This window comes from Sciurus carolinensis, chromosome 4 (assembly GCF_902686445.1).
Source record: "Sciurus carolinensis chromosome 4, mSciCar1.2, whole genome shotgun sequence".
Taxonomy (NCBI): domain Eukaryota; kingdom Metazoa; phylum Chordata; class Mammalia; order Rodentia; family Sciuridae; genus Sciurus; species Sciurus carolinensis.
In genome coordinates, this window is record NC_062216.1 from 100,739,362 (window position 1) to 100,758,268 (window position 18,907).

The 18,907-nt window shown below is 33.3% G+C and overlaps 1 protein-coding gene across 1 annotated transcript in view; it reads right to left on the bottom strand.

Annotated features, from left to right (window-relative positions):
- The window catches only part of Slc2a13 (solute carrier family 2 member 13), a 349,537-nt gene that overhangs the window by 19,243 nt on the left and 311,387 nt on the right, over positions 1-18,907 (bottom strand). The window lies entirely within an intron of this gene.

Consider the following 18,907-nt stretch of genomic DNA (forward strand, 5'->3'; position numbering starts at 1 on the left):
AATGAGCCAATCCCCAAAAAACCAAAGGTCAAATGTTCTCTATGATATGCACATGCTAACTCACAATAAGCAGGGGTTGCATGGGGTAAGAATAGAAGTTCACTGCATTAGAGAGAAATGAAGGAACAGAATGGGGATGGGAATAGGAAAAATCATAGAATGAATTGGATATAACTTTCTTAGGTTCTTATGTGAATACATGACTAGTGTAACTCCACATCCTACACAACCACAAAATTAGTTATATTCCATGTATGTGTGTTATGTCAAAATACATTCTACTATCATATATAACTAAAAATAATAAAATATTAAACAAAAAATAAATTAATAAAATGGGCGTGGAATGTAGCTCAATGGAAGAGGAACCCTGGGTTCAAACCCTTGTACCGCTCCTGCATGTGTGCACACACATATGATAGTAAATTCATAATGTAAAAAGCAAATCTCCAAACTGATGTAAGTTGAATTTCTGGAAGCCTTCTCAATTGGAACTCCTCCTCTATGACTCTGGATGTTAGTTAATGAAGTTATGCTGCAGACACTCTGCTTTCTAGTCATTGCAAATTAAGTTAAAAACTGGTTATTCTGATATCTTAAATTATGTCCAATGCCTGGCACAACATATACAATTTGTCAAATGAGTGAAGAAATGAATGAAGTAAGGTCATGAAATCAGTAGAGTTCACTTTAGTGGTTGTCACTGATTTAACATAATAATACTTTAATAATAATTTAAAACACTTAGGGCTGGGGAGATAGCTCAGTCGGTAGAGTGCTTGCCTTGCAAGCACAAGGTCCTGGGTTTGATCCCCAGCACCGCAAAAAAAAAAAAAAAAAAAAAACAAAAAACAAAACAAAAAAAACACTTCTTTTTTAAACCAAAAACACCAAAATAAAATTTGTACAATTTATTACTGGGTCCAAGTTATTTCTGTGGAACAGGGTTCCAAGTGACCCTCATGTCACTGCTGTGTGACAGATCTCATAATAGCAAGTTACACCATTTCTCAAGTTTCCACTCAGAGACCTGAGGTGTTTCCACACTTAATGGTTCACACTCCTGATTGTATTCTTTTACTCCTCTGAGTTATTTGTGGATTTTGTAACTCTAACTAGATAGTAAAAGTGCAGTAAGGACACAGTATCTGTTATCTTTCTCCTTCCTTCTCTAGGTTTCATAAGCCAGTACTTAGCACATTTGACATACAGATAATTGCATAATAAATGTTTGTCAAATAAAACAAAATGTAATTTTACCACTTCCCATTAAACAGATCTTTGGTCATCTGACACCAATTTTACCACTATATTCTAAGCATCAGAAAAGAGAGATATTACTTGCTGTCAAAATTGCTCTAAATTTTAAGAAATATTTATGCATTTAATTATACTTATTGGCAGTATAAAGAGCAGCACTTCTCCATAAGGCAAGCTCTACGCAAGCCATCTTTGCAGGTGCATGGGCATGAATGCAGGCTGATTTATGTATTACTGTGGGCTGTCTTGTGTAAACAATAGCATATTTTGTTTTGTTGGATTCTTTTCAATCTATTCTACAGCTGCTTTCCATCAACTGTGAGTTTTATGGCTTCTTTATGAAAACTGTGCTCCCTACAGACATGTCCGTGAGTAGATGTGAATCTTCACTTGATGAAATTGACTGATAATTTGTATAGAGCCTTACCATATACAAAACACCTTACTATATATGAACTCTTTCAATTCTTCTAATAATTCAAGGCAATAGCATCATTATTCACATTTTGCATATGAGAAAGTCTTTTTTAAATATAGTAACTTTCCCAAAATTACATAGCATTGGTAGCATTTGAAACCCACTCTGCTCTGTTTCCAGGTCCTTCAACACAGTCATCTTTCCAGGTCAGGAATATATGGAAACCTCTCTTTCTTGAGGTGCTTTACTTTTCACAGAATTTAAACGGAAAAAAAAGATGAAATGAAAACTGTTTTAATCTCCCAGTTAACATTCTTCTGTAGAAGTCAGAATCTATCCAAAATGAGTGGATTAAAAAGCTGCTCAAAGAGCATCAGGAAATAAGATGAGCAGCATCTTGGCAGATTTGGGTGTTCCTTTATAATCTCTTCTGACTTGGGATCCATTTTGTCCCAAAGCATACTAGTTACAACAGAAAGGATGCCTACGTGAGCTAGAAGTTAAAATATCACACAGCATTCTCAATAACTGGATAACTCATTTGAGAGCAGTGATGTCAACACTATGAGTGTACTTCCAGAAGAAAAGTATTCTAATATAATAAGAAGGTAGTCTTTTAATAATACATATTCTAAAACACCTGCTACATACTGATTTTCTCTGATACAGTCATGTCAGCAATTAAAAAAAAGACATTTCTAAAAAGTTGCTTAAAGCATGAAAATATATTTAAGAGGAGACTCAGCAATTACTAAAAAAAATTGAGCTGTTATTGACAAAATAATTTTGTAAATAATGAGATGTAAAACTATAAACTAAGGTAGTTTCACATTATTTCAACTCAAATGCTAATGTAAAAACATAATACCTTCACAAATTAAGCATTTTAAAGACAACTGCCTTTTTTCTCACTTCCTGATTTGTATAGAAACCTTTGAAACACCTTACTGATTATTAGCAATGAAACAAAACTATTAAACTAATATCCTCCTAAATCAAAGATGGTTTTTCTAACATTTGAGAAAATGAATAGCATAATTGGTCTATTAAAACCACCTTAAAGTCCTTCTAATCTATTCGTGGTACTGGTGCAAAGTAAATTGTATCACATCAACCATCCATTTCACCCATCTTTCTAAAAAAAAGATGGGGCCCCTGTACTGTCAAGGCTGGTCAGCCTTCCACCTCTCTTACACTATCACCAGTGTGCCTCAGGAGTTGGTACAGTGACTTATAAAATAGCATAATAAAAGAATGTTACATAAGTAAAACAATGTACATAGTTGTGATCAGTAAATATTTGTTAAATGAATTAATCATTTTCTTATTTGACAAATGTCACAAAAGTATTTCTTCACAGTCTTGAAGTTTATTTACAAAGGAATTTTATACAAGGAGAAAATCGGTAATGTAATTTGTTCTTTATTCTTCGCATGAACTTTTGTGTATTTTGATTGTTAGGAGTAGGTATTGAAAATAATAACTCTAGGTAATTATTCCTTTGATTAATAAATTTATAATTTAAATAGATGTCATATTCTAGGTATAAGAATGAAAATTAGAATAGATTAATTTAAATACGCATTATTATCATTTAATAATCAGTTAGGACAAATTAAGTGGCAATTAAAATTATTAATACAGAAATAGAAAGAATTGGCAGGTAAGCAGGAGCTTTTTATTTCCCAACACACATAGACACAACTGTACCAAAAGAGAAGACCTATTAGAAGACATGGGTGCTGTCTTCCTTAGGAAGGGTCTGGTAGCAATGGGCAAAAGTGAATCTGAAAGTGTTAGGCTTAGAACATTTACCTGCATTTATAGAGGTGCCTAGGAAGATCAGTTCTAACTCCTGGAATTGAGGAATACTCAGAGCAACTGAATAACAAAGGCAATAATGTATTATGGGTATTTTATGAACACAGGAATTAAATAAGTGGGAATTAAATAAGTGATGATAAACCTGTACTCTTTAAAATTTTCTTTATTAGTGCATTATAGTTATACATAAACTAGGGTTCATTTTGACATAATTACACAAGCATGGAATATAATTTGCTCCAATTCATTCCTCAGTACTTTCCCTTACCCTCTGATTGTTCGCTTTCCTCTATTCTACTGCTCTTTCTTCTATTTAAATATTTTAAAAAACATGTTTATTATAGATACATAGAAATGTGAAATTCACTCTGGTATATTTATATATGTACATAGAATAACCTAATCAATTCCATTCCACTGGTCCTTTGTCCCTGTCAGTCCCCTTCCTCTACCAATCTCTCTTCTGTTTTCATGGGACACCCCCCCACCCCTGTTTCTTCCTTCTGTATTTTGCTCTAGCTTCTGCATATGATGAAATATTTGATATTTGACCTCTGGGTCTGGCTTATTTCATTTAGCATGATGGTATCCAGTCAATCTATTTACTAGCCAATGCCATAATTTCATTCTTTTTTATGACTAAAACTTCATTGTGTTTATATACATTTTCTTTATTCATTTGTCTCCTGATGGATATCTGGGTTCATTCCATAACTTGGCTATTATGAATTGCACTACTATAAGCACTGAGGTGGCTGTATTTTGCTTTTAGATCTTTTGGATATAAACCAAGGAGTAGACTACCTGGGTCATGTGGTGATTCCTTTTCTAGTTTTTTGAGGAATCTCCATACTGCTTGCCAGAGTTGTTGTAATAATCTGCAATCCCACCAACAATATATGAGTGTGCCCTTTCCCCCCACATCTTTGCAGCATTATTATTTGTTTTCTTGGTAACTGCCATTCTGACTGGAGATGAAATTTTAATGTAGTTTTGATTTACATTTCTGATTGCTAAAGGTGTTGATCATTTTTTCATATATTTGTTGGCCATTTGTGTTTCTTCTTTTGAGAAATGTTTGTTTAGCTATTTATTAATTGGGCTTTTTTTTGGTGTTAGGTTGAGTTCTTTATATAGTCTAGAAATGAATCGCCTGTCTGAGGAGTAGGTGGCAAAGATCTCCCATTCTTTAGGCTCTCTCTTCATGCTCTTGCTTACTTTGCTGTGCAGAATCTTTTTAATTTGATGCCATAGTGCTCACTGATCTTTGCTTTATTTTTTGTGCTTTAGAAGTCTTGGTGAGGAAGTCAGCACCTGTGCCAATATGTTTAAGTGTTGGGCCTACATTTTATTCTGGCAGTTGCAGATATTCTGGTCTAATTCCTAGGTCTTTGATCCACTTCGAGTTTTTGTGCAGAGTAAGAGATAGGGATCATATTTTATTCTTCTATGTAGATATCCAGCACCATTTGTTAAAAAGACTTTTTTCTCCTTGGTATGTTTCTAGCACGTTTGTCAAGTATCAGGTGATTGTATCTGTGGGTTTGTCTTGTGTCTTCTATCCTACTCCACTTGAGTTCCAGTATTGTTATGCTTCTAGCATCACTGTTCTTGCTTAGGATTGCTTTGACTATTCTGGATCTCTTTATTTTTCAAAATGAACTTTAGACTATTTTTTTCTCTGGTTTTGTGAAGCATGTCATTGATATTTTAATTGGGACCGCATTGAATCTATATGGTAGTATGGCCCTATTGACAATATTAATGTGGCCTATCTAAGAACATGAGAGGTACTTCCATCTAAGGTCTTCTTCAACTTTTTTCTTCAGTGTTCTTATAGTTTTCATTGTAGTGATTTTTCACCTCTTTGGTTAGATTTTTTCCCCACAAGTATTTTATTTTATTTTTTGAGGTTACTGTTACTGTGAATGGGATCGTGTTCCTAATTTGTTTTTTAGCAGATTCACTACTGTAATATAGGACAGCAATTGATTTATATATGTTGATTGTGTATTCTATTACTTTGCTAAATTTATCAGCTCTAGAAGTCTTCTGGTGGAGGTTTTTCTTTTGGGAGGGGATCTTCTAACTATAGTATTATGTCATCAGCAAACAGAGATAATTTGACTTCTTTTTCTATTTGTATCACCTTAATTTTCTTCTCTTGCCTTATTGCTCTGGCTAGAGTTTCAAGGATTGTGTTGAATAGGAATGATGAGAGTAGACACCCTTTCCTTTTTTAAGAGGAAATGCTTTCAGTTATTCTGCATTCAGTATAATATTGGCCTTCAGTTTGTATAGCCTTTACAAAGTTGAGGGAAGTTCATTCTATCCCTAGATTCTGTAGTATTTTAAACATGAATGGGTTCAGGCTTTGTTTAGTGTTTTTTCTGCATCTATTTAGATAATCATGCAATTCTTAACTATTTGCATGGTATATTTCATTTATTGACTTGTATATGTTGAACCAACTTGCATCCCTGGAATGAAATGCTCTTGATCATGGTGCACTATCTTCTTAATGTATTTTTGAATGTGGTTTGTCAATATTTTATTAAGGAATTTTTGCCCCTATGTTCAACAGGGATATTGGTCTGAAGTTTTCTTTCCTTGATGTGTCTTTGTACGGTTTCTGTATCAGGGTGATACTGGCTTCATAGAACTAAGATGGCAGTGTTTCCTCCTTTTCTATTTCATGGAATAATTTGAGGAGGATTGGCACTGGTTCTTCTTTAAAGGTCTAGTAGTCCTGTTTTTTTCTTTGTTGGAAGACTTTTAACAGCTGCTTCAATTTCATTCCTTAATATTCATCCAACCTTTCTATATCCTTAGAGTTCAATTTGGGTAGATCATGTCTTTAGGAATTTGTCAATATCTTAAGATTTTCTAGGTTATGGGAGTATACATTTTCAAAATAGATTCTAATGATCCATCTTGGATTTCTGAAGTATCTGTGGTGATATCTTCTTTCTAACCTCCAATTTGTTGGTTTGTTTCATCTCTTTTTCCTTTAGTTAGTTTGACTAAGAGTGTATCAACCTTGTTTATATTTTCAAAGAACCAACTGCTTCACTGACCCTTTATATATTTTTAAATTCTCAGTTTCATGAATTTTGGTTCTGTCTTCTACTAATTTTTGTATTAATTCTTTTTCTAGGGTCTTGAGGTATAATACTATATTATTTGGTATGTATTTTTTTTTAATGTAGTGCTTTCCTCTCAGAACTGCCTTCATACTGTCCCAGAGATTCTGATATTCTGTATCTTTCTCATTTGTTTCTAAGAACAAAATTCTCTCCTGATTAATTCTGTGATCTATTCCTCATTCATCCATCTCCACGTCTGAATGATTTATCATGGTGTTGATCGATTTCTAATTTCATTCCATTATATGATAGGATGGAAGGAATTATCTCCTTTTTTTTTTTTTTTTTTTTTTTTTTGGTATTTGCTTTGTGACCTACAATATGATCTATTTTAGAGAAAGTCCATGAGAATAAAAGTGAATTCAGTTGTTAATGGGTGAAATATTCTACAGTTTTTGTTAGGCCCATTTGAGTAATAGTATTATTTAGACTATTTTGTTTATATCTGGATGATTTAATGGTGACATGCATGTTGAAATCATCCAATTGTTGTATTATGATCTATGTGATTCTTTGTATTAAGAAGGGTTTGTCTCACATATGTACCCTTGTTTTACTGGGTTGTTGGGTGATTCCCTTAACCCAGTGTAAAGTGACCTTCTTTGTCTCTTCTGATTAATTTTAGCCTAAGTCTGCTTTTGTCTGATATAAGAGTAGCTGCTCCTGCTTGCTTTTGGTTTCCATTTGCATGTTCTATCTTTTCCCATCCTTTCACCTTTAGTCTATGGATGTCTTTGCCTGCAAAGTGAGTCTCTTATAAACAACATATGGTTGCACCTTGTTTTTTAATCCAATCTGTCAATCTATGTATTTTGATTAGAGAGTTTAGACAATTTACAGTGTTTTTATAGACAGATGATTTTAATTTCCTGCCATTTTGGTTTATTTCTAATGCTTAATTCAGACTTGATTCTCTTTTAATTGACTATTTTCCTAGTGCAATTTATCCCTATGCAGGTTTTCATTTTTTTTCTGCATGGAATATTTCATTGAATGTTTTGTAGTACAGGCTTAGTAGTTATAAATTGTTTTATTTTCTACTTATCTTGGATGGTTTTTATTTTATCTTGAATTGTGGAAGACAGTTTTGCTGGACATAGTAATCTTGGATGGTACCAATTTTCTTCCAGGGCTTTGTATATATCATTATTCCAAGCCCTCCTAGATTTTAGGTTCTGGGTTGAAAACTCACTTGAAATCCAAATTGGTTTACTTTTAAAAGTATACTGCCATTTTTATTTTGCAGCTTTCAACATTATATCCTTATTCTGTATATTAGACACTGTCATTACAGTGTGTCTTGGAGAGGATCTTTTTTGATCTTGCCTATTTGTGGTTCTATTTGCGTTCTAAAGGGGGTTCTTGCTTCTTGTATTTGGATATCCATCTTGTTCTTAAGATTTAGAAAATTGTTATTATTTCATTGAAAAGATTATACATTCCTTTAGTTTGTACTTTGAAGCTACCCTCTACCTCAGTGATTCTCAAACTTGATCTCATAATGTTATCCCAGATTTCCTGAATATTCTGGTAATAGTGTCTTAACATTTTTTCTTTATTATCAACTTTTTCTTTGAGATTATATACTTTGTCTTTAAGGCCAAATAATTATCTTCAATGTAGTCTACTCTTGGTGATGCTTTCCACTGAAGTTTTAACTTGATTTATAGAGTCTTTCATTTCCAGGATCTCTGGTTATTTTTCAGAATCTCTCTTTAGTGAAATGATCTGTCACTTCCTGTACTTTCTAAGTTCATGTTTTACATCTTTTTTTTTTTTTTTTTTTAGCTCTCTGAACATTTTAACTATGAAATTTCTAAATTAACTCAACATGTGTCCTCTGCTGTTCCCAGTATCAGCACCACTTTGAGAGAAGACACTAAGCCATATTTACTAAAATTGCTCAGAATAAATTTGTGTACTAATCAACCTTAGGAAAAACAAAAACTTGTTGATAGTGTTCTTCACAGTTCTTCTAACCTAGGTATAAACTGTAGTAATATTTATTTCCTGGCTTTCAAGGCATCCAGTGTTCTCCTAATAAATCTTCCAGCACATGCATGGCAGAAAAAACTGGGCTTCCTCAGCATAAGAGAAGAAGCCTAAAGATGGATCCCAAGAATGGCAGGTTCCAGAGACATAGGCCACACCAGATTCCGAACCTGAACCTATACTCTTGTGGGGTCAAAGTAGCCATGGTCCTGGAACTATGCTTAGAAATAAGGCCAAGGTATCTGGAGATAAAGAAAAATTCTTAGGTGACAATATACACTCTAACTTAAGAAGTACTGCTGTGCTTTATTATATAGTTCAGGGCAGTTTTTCATTAAAAAATCCTTGTGTTTACCTTGGGTGCAGTTTTTCCCAGAAAATTCTCTGGGACTGGTAATATGTCCCAAAGTTCTATTTGGTAAGCCAAAGGGATTTCTCAAGCACTAAAGCAGACTGGAATATACAGAGAGAAAACAAAATTCAGAGGTGGGGCTCAGAGATGGCTGAATTGTAGATACCCTGACCAGAGTCATGAAATTTTAGGAATGGGGAAACTTCAGAGACAGAACATTAAGCTGCAGAAACACAGCCTCAGTGAATGAATCATCCTTGTACTGACTATACTCACAGGGTTAAATATCTGAATTATCTCTCTTGTAAGGGGTGTAAAGACAATTTTCACTATACTGATTGAATTGAGGTTTTAGTGACTGGCTTACTCTGAGCTTATTCTTTGTCTACTTGTTTTTGTTTTTGGCAAGTGCCCATAATAAGAGAGTTATACCCGATTCAAATCAAAGTCACAGTTAAATTTTATAATTTTTTTTTAAGGAATAAGAAATTAAAGCCCCATGATGTAGTAAAAAACAAGGTACTCTAGCTAGATGTTAAGAAAATTCTCTGATACATGTATTAGGAGTGACTTAATCTGGTTAAAAGCTAGAAGAAATGCAGATAGATTTGGGTATATGGCTAGTTTTGTACAGAGGTTTTAATACACAAGACTTGCTTAACTACTTATTATTCCACCAATGGCCTTAAGTTATTTAACTAACTGAAACTTGGTGTCTTCATTTAAAAATGCTCACCATGTAATAAAATTACATTAAAAACAGTAATTACCATTCTTATTAATAAAATGTATATATTCTGTCAGCACCAAGGACAAAATAATATTTTATTCCATAAAGTTATATACATCAGAATAATTCCTTGTGGATATATTTCCTAAAGAAGAGGGAAGTCAATCACCTATATTTCTAGGATATTTTTTCTTTCAGCTTATTCATCCCAGGCATACTATCTTTTTAGAATATTTGATCATCTTTCTTGGCTTCCTCTTTTTTTAAACATTTTTATTATTTGTTGATGAACCCTTATTTATTTATTTGTATGTGGTGCCTAGAATCAAACCCAGTGCCTCAATGTGCTAGGCAAGTGCTTTACCACTGAGCCACAATCCCAGCCCTTGGTTTCGCTTTAGTTGTTATTGAAACAAGTTCTTTCCTGATGCAATTATGAATAATCTTACTCTTATTTATATTTACTAATGTAAGCCTTGTATTTTGAACCATAATGATAACTTTTATATTTATTTTTTTGGTACTGGGGATTGAACTCATGGATGCTTTACCACTAAGCATTATTTTTTATTTTGAAACAGGGTCTCATTAAGTTCCTTAGGTTAATTTTGAACTTGTGCCTCAGCCTCCTGATTTGCTAGAATTCAGACATGTGTCATTGCATGCAGCGTAATGATAAATTTCAGTATAAAAATTAATAAATAGCAAGGGTAAAAAAAGAGGAGGCAGCCTATGATACATAAATGAATCATGATGTTAGGTGAATGGAAATATTTGGGAGACCTTTTGATTTTTGTCTAAAAATCAAAAAGGGAAAATTCACCAAGTGTGTTCATAATTCATTGTTATTTGTTAATCACAAATCTATCAAGAATGGAGGGGTATTAATACTTATAAAATGCATAATACAAGTTTCACTAATACTAATATAATACATGGTACTGTCAATTCCATCATAGGAATTTGGCTTGCATATAAAAATGTAGTAATTTATGAACCTCATGAACAATTAAATAATAAAATAATAGTTCTCCTTTTTACATATTTATTAGGGGTATATATTAAAAGGTATTATACTTCTAGGAGACTTATGCACATCCAAATGGAACTAGTATGGCTTTCTGTATGTTTAAAATCATTAGGAGCCATCTAAAATGTCCTAAAATACCCATGTGGCCATATAGACTGGTAATGATATAATATTGCTTATGTTTTTGATAAACACAATTAATGGAATTAAACCAAAGAGGTGAAGGATCTCTAAAACAGAAACTGTAAAAACACTGGTGAAAGAAATCAAAGAGAACACACACACAAAAAAGACCTCCCATGTTCATGGGCTGGAAGAATTGCTATTGTTAAAAAAGTCCATATAATCCAAAGTTATCTATAGAGTCAATGTAATCCTGATCAAAATACCAAAAGCATGTTCCACAGAACTAGAAAAATAAAATCTTAAAATTTGTATAGAGCCATTAAAAATCCAGAATACTAATTTCTGTTGGAAGCAGCTCAAAAATCAAAGCTGTCCTTCAACCTAAAACTTTCAGACTGAAACTCTTACTTATTCACCCAGGTTTCTGTCTTGTTATGATGAAATAATGTTTCAAGGTACTTCCTTCAAGTTCTTTTACCATACATATTGACAAATATAGTTTGTGTGTGTGTATGTGTGCAAATAAGATTAGGTTCATGCTATAATTATTTTATTCCTTGCTTTCATTTATTAAAATTAATCATGCAAAGAATTTATAAAATATCCATATGTATTAAAGAATAGTAGTAAGATAATCAACAATTTATTCACCAACCAGGTTAAGAACTCTTACAATCAGGTTTTAGAAGCTGTTTGTGGGCTACTTTGATTGTATCTCCTTCCTTGGTCCCAGTGATAATTGCTAACCTGAATTTTATGTTAATCATGGTCTTGTTTTTCTGAATGGTGATACTATCTACAGGTACATTTTGAAAACATATATTACTTTGCTGTGCCTGTTTTTGAACTTAATATAGTGGAATATTGTGTACTTCTCTTTAATACTTCATTCCCTAATAATTATGTTTTGAGATTCATACATTTCAGAGAGAGTTCATTTTCATTGCTTCATGATTACTGTGTATGAATATATTAGTTTATCATTTCTATTTTTTCTGGGTTTTTAAAAATGACAAATAATGCTGCTTTGAACATATTTTTAATAACCTTAGTGTATATATTCAAGAATTTGACTATTAAATATAGGAAAAAGAACTGCTGGATCATAGTGTTTATGTATGTTCACTTTTACAGATAACATAAACTTTGCCCTAAGAAGTTGAGTCAATTTAGATTCTCACAAGCAGTGGAAAAGAGATAAAAAAATTTATTTTAAATTATCTGCTAATCTGGTTGATAAATGTTACCTCATTATAGTTCTAATTTGCCTTGTCTTTATTAATGAAGAATATGTGCCTCCTTTTCATGTACTTATTGGCCATCTGATTAACTGCTTTTAGAAAATGTCTGTTCTTTACTATTTTCCAATTGGACTGTTTGTCTATTTCTTACCGGTTCACAGGTGAGAAATTTGTAGATCAGGAATATCCACAATATATAAAGTGAGTCACATTAAAAGCATAAAAAATATGTAAAATTGATTATAGTAACATATTTTATTGAATATAACGTTTCTCTAATATTTTCACTTCAACATATACTCAGTAGAAAAATTAAGGGATACTTGACTTTTTTTTTATCATACTATGTCTTTCAAATCTGGTGTGTATTTTACATTTAAGCACATCTCAATTGGAAGAAGCCTCATTGCAAATGCTCAAAAGACATGTTATATGTGTCTACCCTTTTGGCAGCTCAACTCTAGATAGTAAGGTTTTCCCAGGTATATATTTTGCAAAATCCTCTCATTGGTACAGGATTTCTCTCTTCACTTTCTATGGCATCTTTTCATGAACCATCATTCTGAATAGTAAATAATCATGAATATCTATATTTTTATTTATAGTGCTTTCTATTCCTGGTTTAAAAAAATCCTTCATCCTCCCTGTGTCATATATATAACCATATGATCTATTGAAAGTTTTTATGATTTGAAAACAAGAGTGGAGAATACAAAGGAAAAACAAGTTTCTGCCAGATTGTTACACTTGCCCTATCAATGCCCAAAGAACTTGTAGCTGTCTCTCTGTGACTTCTCCTTCCCTGAAAAAAGTCCCCTATTCTTGAAGTGTGAGTGTTCTCCCTGTTGCAGATGTTTGAATACAGTAAGTTTTCTGTTGCATTTTGAGATTAAGAGTTGTTTGTTTGTTTGTTTGTTTTGAGAAACTGATAGACCTTTAGATTATTTCCCTGGGCACAATTATAAGTTGATGTGCATTTTCTTTTGGTATAGTGAGATATAATTTAATTTTCTTCTGAAGAAACAAGGTATCAGTCTAATAGCTTTTTCCTTGAAGATCATATGATCTGATGAGCTGCTTTAAAGATTTTAAGATTTCCTCCCTCTTTATTGTTTAGCAGTGTCATTCTAATGTGTTAAGTGTGGATATTGGCTAACTAATGGGATGCTTTGGGCTTCTTAATGTCATGAATTAAAAAGTTCTGGAATATTCTTGGTTTTCATATGTTCAAATACTGACTCTTATTCATCTTTCCCATTTCTCCTTCTAGAATTTTGATTTGAAGTATGCCAAATATCTATCCTAACCTCTCTTCTATCCTGGTTTCTTTGTTTCTTTATGTCTCTTTTGATTTTGTCCAGGATAACATTTTCATAACTTTTTTCAAGTTATTAATTCTATGGCATCAAATCTACTGATAATTCTATATAAATAGTTTTCAACTTATTATATAGTTCTCTTCTAGACTTTAAATAATTATTTATAATTATAAATCTTCTGAGTCCATACTTAATGTTTCTAAGACTTAAGAAACTGTAAAACATCTTGATCATAGTGATTTTATCAACTTCATAACTTGTAATTTTTGCAAGTCCACCACTTCTGCTTTGCATTTTGCAGATTTCTACTCGTGCTGCCTAGTTCCCTCATATATTTTGTGATTTGCACTGTAGTCTGCATATTTTCTGTAGAATTTTGTTTATGGAACGATTTGTGGCATGAACTGAGGTTGATATTTCTAGAGAGAATTTACATTTACTGTTGCTAGACACCAGGCGGGTGCTCAGAACCAGAACCATGTTAGTATAAATTTTAGCTAAAGGATTTTGACACACAGGGAGCATGAATTCAGGTTGAGACCTACATAAGTGCTGACTTCAGTTTTACATTTTGGGGTACAGTAATTTCTCTTCATCTATGCCAGGGGTGAGGAAGGAAAATTTCCTTGTTCTTCTATGTATGGGGGCATTTTTCTTTCATAATAGCTTTTTCTTTTTCTATTATAACCATAAAACTCATCTTTTGAAAATATACAATCCAGTGAGTTTAGTATTTACATAGTTGTGCAACTATGTTCAATATTTACTTTTTAAAACATTTTCATTACATGAAAAAGAAACCCCAGCTCCATTAGCAATCACTCCCCAATTGATTCTCTCTCCCCACTTTTGTAGACGTTGATATAAATAAAATCATGCAGTATATGGTTTCTTGTAACTGACTTCTTGTCTTAAAAATATTTTTAAAGTTGGTAGTGTTCACTGTTATTCATCCACACAATGGATGGTGTTGTCTCTGACATTTTAATTTTAACCTGAATATGACTATGTAACTAAATTTGGGCCAATGGGATTCCAACAGAAAGAAAGTATAATACTTCTAGGTCTTTTCCTTTCTTTCTCACCCATTCCCATGGGCTGGCATCCCATAGGTTGGCACAAGGTCTTGGTGAGCTGGTTGAAGCCAGGTAGAATGTATAAAACCCTATGTATTGCTGGAACTAAGGAGAAAACCTCAGTCCCTGACAACCTTATGGTGCTCAGACACCACATTCCTGGAATATTACATGACTGAGATAAACTTGTCTGTTTGGGATTGTCCTTTGGCTCAATGTTAACTAATACAATGAGAATATAGCATCATTAATTTTACCATTTGCTTGGTGGACAGTTTTCAATCTTTTTTTAAAAAAATACTTTATAGTTATAGATGGACACAATGCCTTTTTTATTTATCTATTTTTTAAATGTGGTCCTGAAGATTGAACCCTGTGCCTCACACGTGCTGGGCAAGCACTCTACCACTGAGCCACAAACCCAGCCCTTCAATCTTTTTAAATAACAATAATGCTGCCATGAACATATGCATCTTTGACATCCTCTAGGTTTCTTCCTTATGGAATATTTCTAGAAATGGAGCTGTTTCTTATAGCCCAGTCTCTTGAAACATGCTGCCAGATTTCCAGTTAGGAAAATGATTTGTTTTACTCTTGACATCACTGCACAGAGTGTTTTTTGCTCATTTTTAAAAACTTTAAACATAACCTAAAAGGTGCTATTTGAAAACTTGCTTAGGGTAAATAATAGTAGGTAATGGATAGTGAAAACTGTTCATTATTTGTATAAATTCAGATGTTATAAAAATAGCACATCTCTGAGTGATTTAAAGTAAGCATGCAAGTATCCCTGAGCCCGTCAACTGGGAAACAACGGTAAAACCTGCATTATGTTTACAATACAATTATCTTTAAGTATGTTATAAAATGCTAACATTTTCAGCATACATTGAATTTATTTTGGATTTCTGACTTGCATTTCCTAAGCTATAATTATAATGTTATTTTCCTGTTTCAGCTCAATAATTTTCTCATTTATATTGTAGTTCTCTAGCACAATATGGTCTCTTACAATATGGGAAAAATATGTAAGTGATGTTTTGACACAAAATGAGAAGCTAATTTAATAACCCATCTCTTCTAAAGCAGCTAAATATTTCAATCACTTTCACATAGATTATGAAGACAACTATATCCCTTTTGTCTCACATTGGTGACTTTTACTCTGTGAAAATGATAAACATAAAACAGATAATCTAATTGTATTTCAAGATGCAAATACACAAACACATACTGAAAACGAATTACAGTTCAGACTCATATATCCCATCCATGAAACATAAAAGCCATTGTTTTCATTAAAAATAACTTCTAGCAGGACTTTTATTCAGGGGTGTGGGATTTGGTCTTCAAGATGCCCCCAGTGTCCCTACTTCCTGAAATGTCCTTATGAACCTCCCACTAGTCTGTGCCACCAATCGGATACTGTGGAATGATAATGTGAAGCTAGTAAACAAAAGGCATTGTAGTTCTATATGTCTTTCTCTTGGATCACTAACTCTGGGAGAAATCTGTTGGCATGTTATGAGGGCACTCAGGCAGCTCAAGGAGAATTCTACATGAAGATAAAGCAAAGCCTGTTTGACTACAACCTACATTAATCTGCCAGGCACATGAATGAGCCACCTTGGAAATGGATCCTTCAGCTCCTGTCAAGCCTTCAAAGGTCTTGCAATTGTCATGAGACTCACTGCACCAGAGCCTCTCAACTCATCTATTCCTACCCAGAGAAACTGAGACAATAATTGTTTACTGTATGAATTTCTAATTTCTTGTTACATAGCATGGATTACTAATATAAGGAATCGGGAATATTAAATGAAGATCAGTTAACCTTAATAGGAGACACCTCAATTCCTACCAAATTAAAATCTAGGACCCCAAGTAACTTTCAATTCATCTAAACATAATGACAACCCATTCTGCATCAGAGAGCCCTTTAATTTCCTACCTGAAGAGTAAGTGCTTTTCTCCTGGGAAGTCCCCTAGCCTCTACCTGTTCCTGTTGCCTTCCTTGCACAGAATGTGCCGACACACCCCAGGAAGATCCTGGCTGGTGCTCAGGCTAAGGATAGACTCACAGGACAAATCACCTCTGATCCCAGTGTTTTTTTTTGAGCTTTCAGGACATTTCTCATGACACCCTAGCATACATGAAAACCTCACATTTCTTTAGTACTAAATGAAATTCAAATACATTATAAATTGCTCTGAAATAAATCAGTATAATGAACAAAAGCGCTGCTTGTTTTCAAAGTGTATGCAATTCCACAATCTTTTCCCTACCCCATCCCACTTGGAGTAAGGTATAAGCTCCCTGAGAATACCTGGTCTTCTTTAATTTTGAACATTAGTAATGTCAGAGTACAATTTTACAGGGACCCACCAGAGGAATCCTCAAAATTATAGCAAAAACAAGTTTCATTTCCATTAGAGCTGTAGAGTAAAATATATAAAAGAAACCAGTATGAGGGCTCAAAAACAAAACAAAAAAAAATCGAGGTTTAACTAACAGCTGGGTCAAAAAGACTGGAAAAAGTCAGTATAACTAAAAGCAACTGAAGAGGTGGAGAATGCATGTTGGTGAAATACAGCAATGGGATGCTTTCAAAAGTTAGGCCTGTCATATAAGAATGTGTACTGAGACAAAGCAGGGTAGGTGGAATCATGATTTCACATACCTCAGGAAGAAATGTGCTAGGACTTACAGCTCATCAGTACAGAGAGAATCAAATTTATAATGGGAAAATTTGTAACATGTAATTCTTGAAGTAAGAATTGCTCCCCATCTGCAGTGGAACAACTCATATGTGCAGATTACAAAAGGGATACTGGTGCCCAACTTTTTCTACAATTCCATGAAAAATATTTTGTGCTGAGAAAATATATACACAACATTTCCTGTGATTTAGTTGGATCCATTCCAATCTTCTGGGTATATGAAAAAACAAAAAAACAAAAACAAGACAAAGCAGCTCTACAATTGCCATTGAGCTTCCCACACAGGTACTACATCTTTAAATCTTTGGCACTTTTGCAAAAAAGTAATTGTGTACATGCTTTGCATGAAAACTGTAAACAAAAGAAAATTTGTGGCTAAAATCTCTTCTGAGAGTGATACGAACAGAAATGCAACTTATGCTGTGTAAGAACTGGCAGGGCTATTCCAAGGTGACTTGAAAGAACTAAAGCTGCTATAGTAGCATACTCATAAACAAAACAAAATGCATAGCCATAAAGAAAAGAGAGAAGTATGCTAGAGATGATGGGGACTTGCTTAAGAGGCGGGTCTTATGGCCTAACCTAATTTCCCAAGGGTAGGATGCAAAATAAGGATGTTTTCCATTTTAAGATTATGTAAAAAGTCAAGTAGTTATATAAAAAGCCTGAGGGTGTAGCTCAGTAGTGAGGCTTGGGTTAGATTCCCAGCACTGAAAAAAGAAAGAAGAGATTATTACAGCAGGAAAATTCAACTAGTGTTAGGAGAAAAAGGACTGAATTGGTAGTAAACAGACTTTACTTTTCTTGTCCTAGATCTGCCACTAATAGGTTTTGTGAGTTTTTATCATATCACTTCAACTGTGTGAGATTTAGTTCTTCATCTCTAAAACAAAACAAAACAAAAGTCTGAACTAGCATCCAGAATTCATCAGTTGTGTAAAATCAGATCACTGGGAAACTAAGTTGAGAATAATTCTTAGGCTGCTTGGAGACTCTTTAGAAAGCAAACCCTAATCAACTAGTAATGTCTGCCAAGGCAAGACATGGTGTTACAGTGAATGGCCAGATTTATGCATATTTGCTATTCTTGGACTCTTGAGTCCATCTTCAAGGGACTTGTAACTATAATATTCTATTATTTGTCCATTGAACACAAATAACAGAAAACAAACTGACAACCTCAACAAAACTACACATTTAAAAAAATGCAATGAACAGAAAGGAAAAATATTTTAAAAGGTTATTTATTTGAAGAGGTAAGAATGACTATTCAAAGCAATTGATGTTCAGTTTTTAAGAAAAATAAAAAAAGTAAACTCACAGGTAGGTTCTAGGTTGGATAGATAAAGCTCCAAGATCATGATTGGAATTTCATAGCTCTGAGATATTATTAACTGTCGCAGATATAACACCAATAACTTTATGAAATCTCCTTGCACACTGCCTGCCATATCAGTATAAAATTACAAACTATCAGAGCAGAATTTTAAAAATTATATGCTTTACAACTTAAATTTAAAAGTACAATCTAATAAGAAACAGAGCTGGCAACTGTCTACTACATTTTTCATCAGTAGGATTGCTACTACTGGGGAGATCATCAACCTGTTTCTCAATCGCTATGAATTAACACGAGCTTAATTAAAAATGTTTATCAATCCAATAACAAATT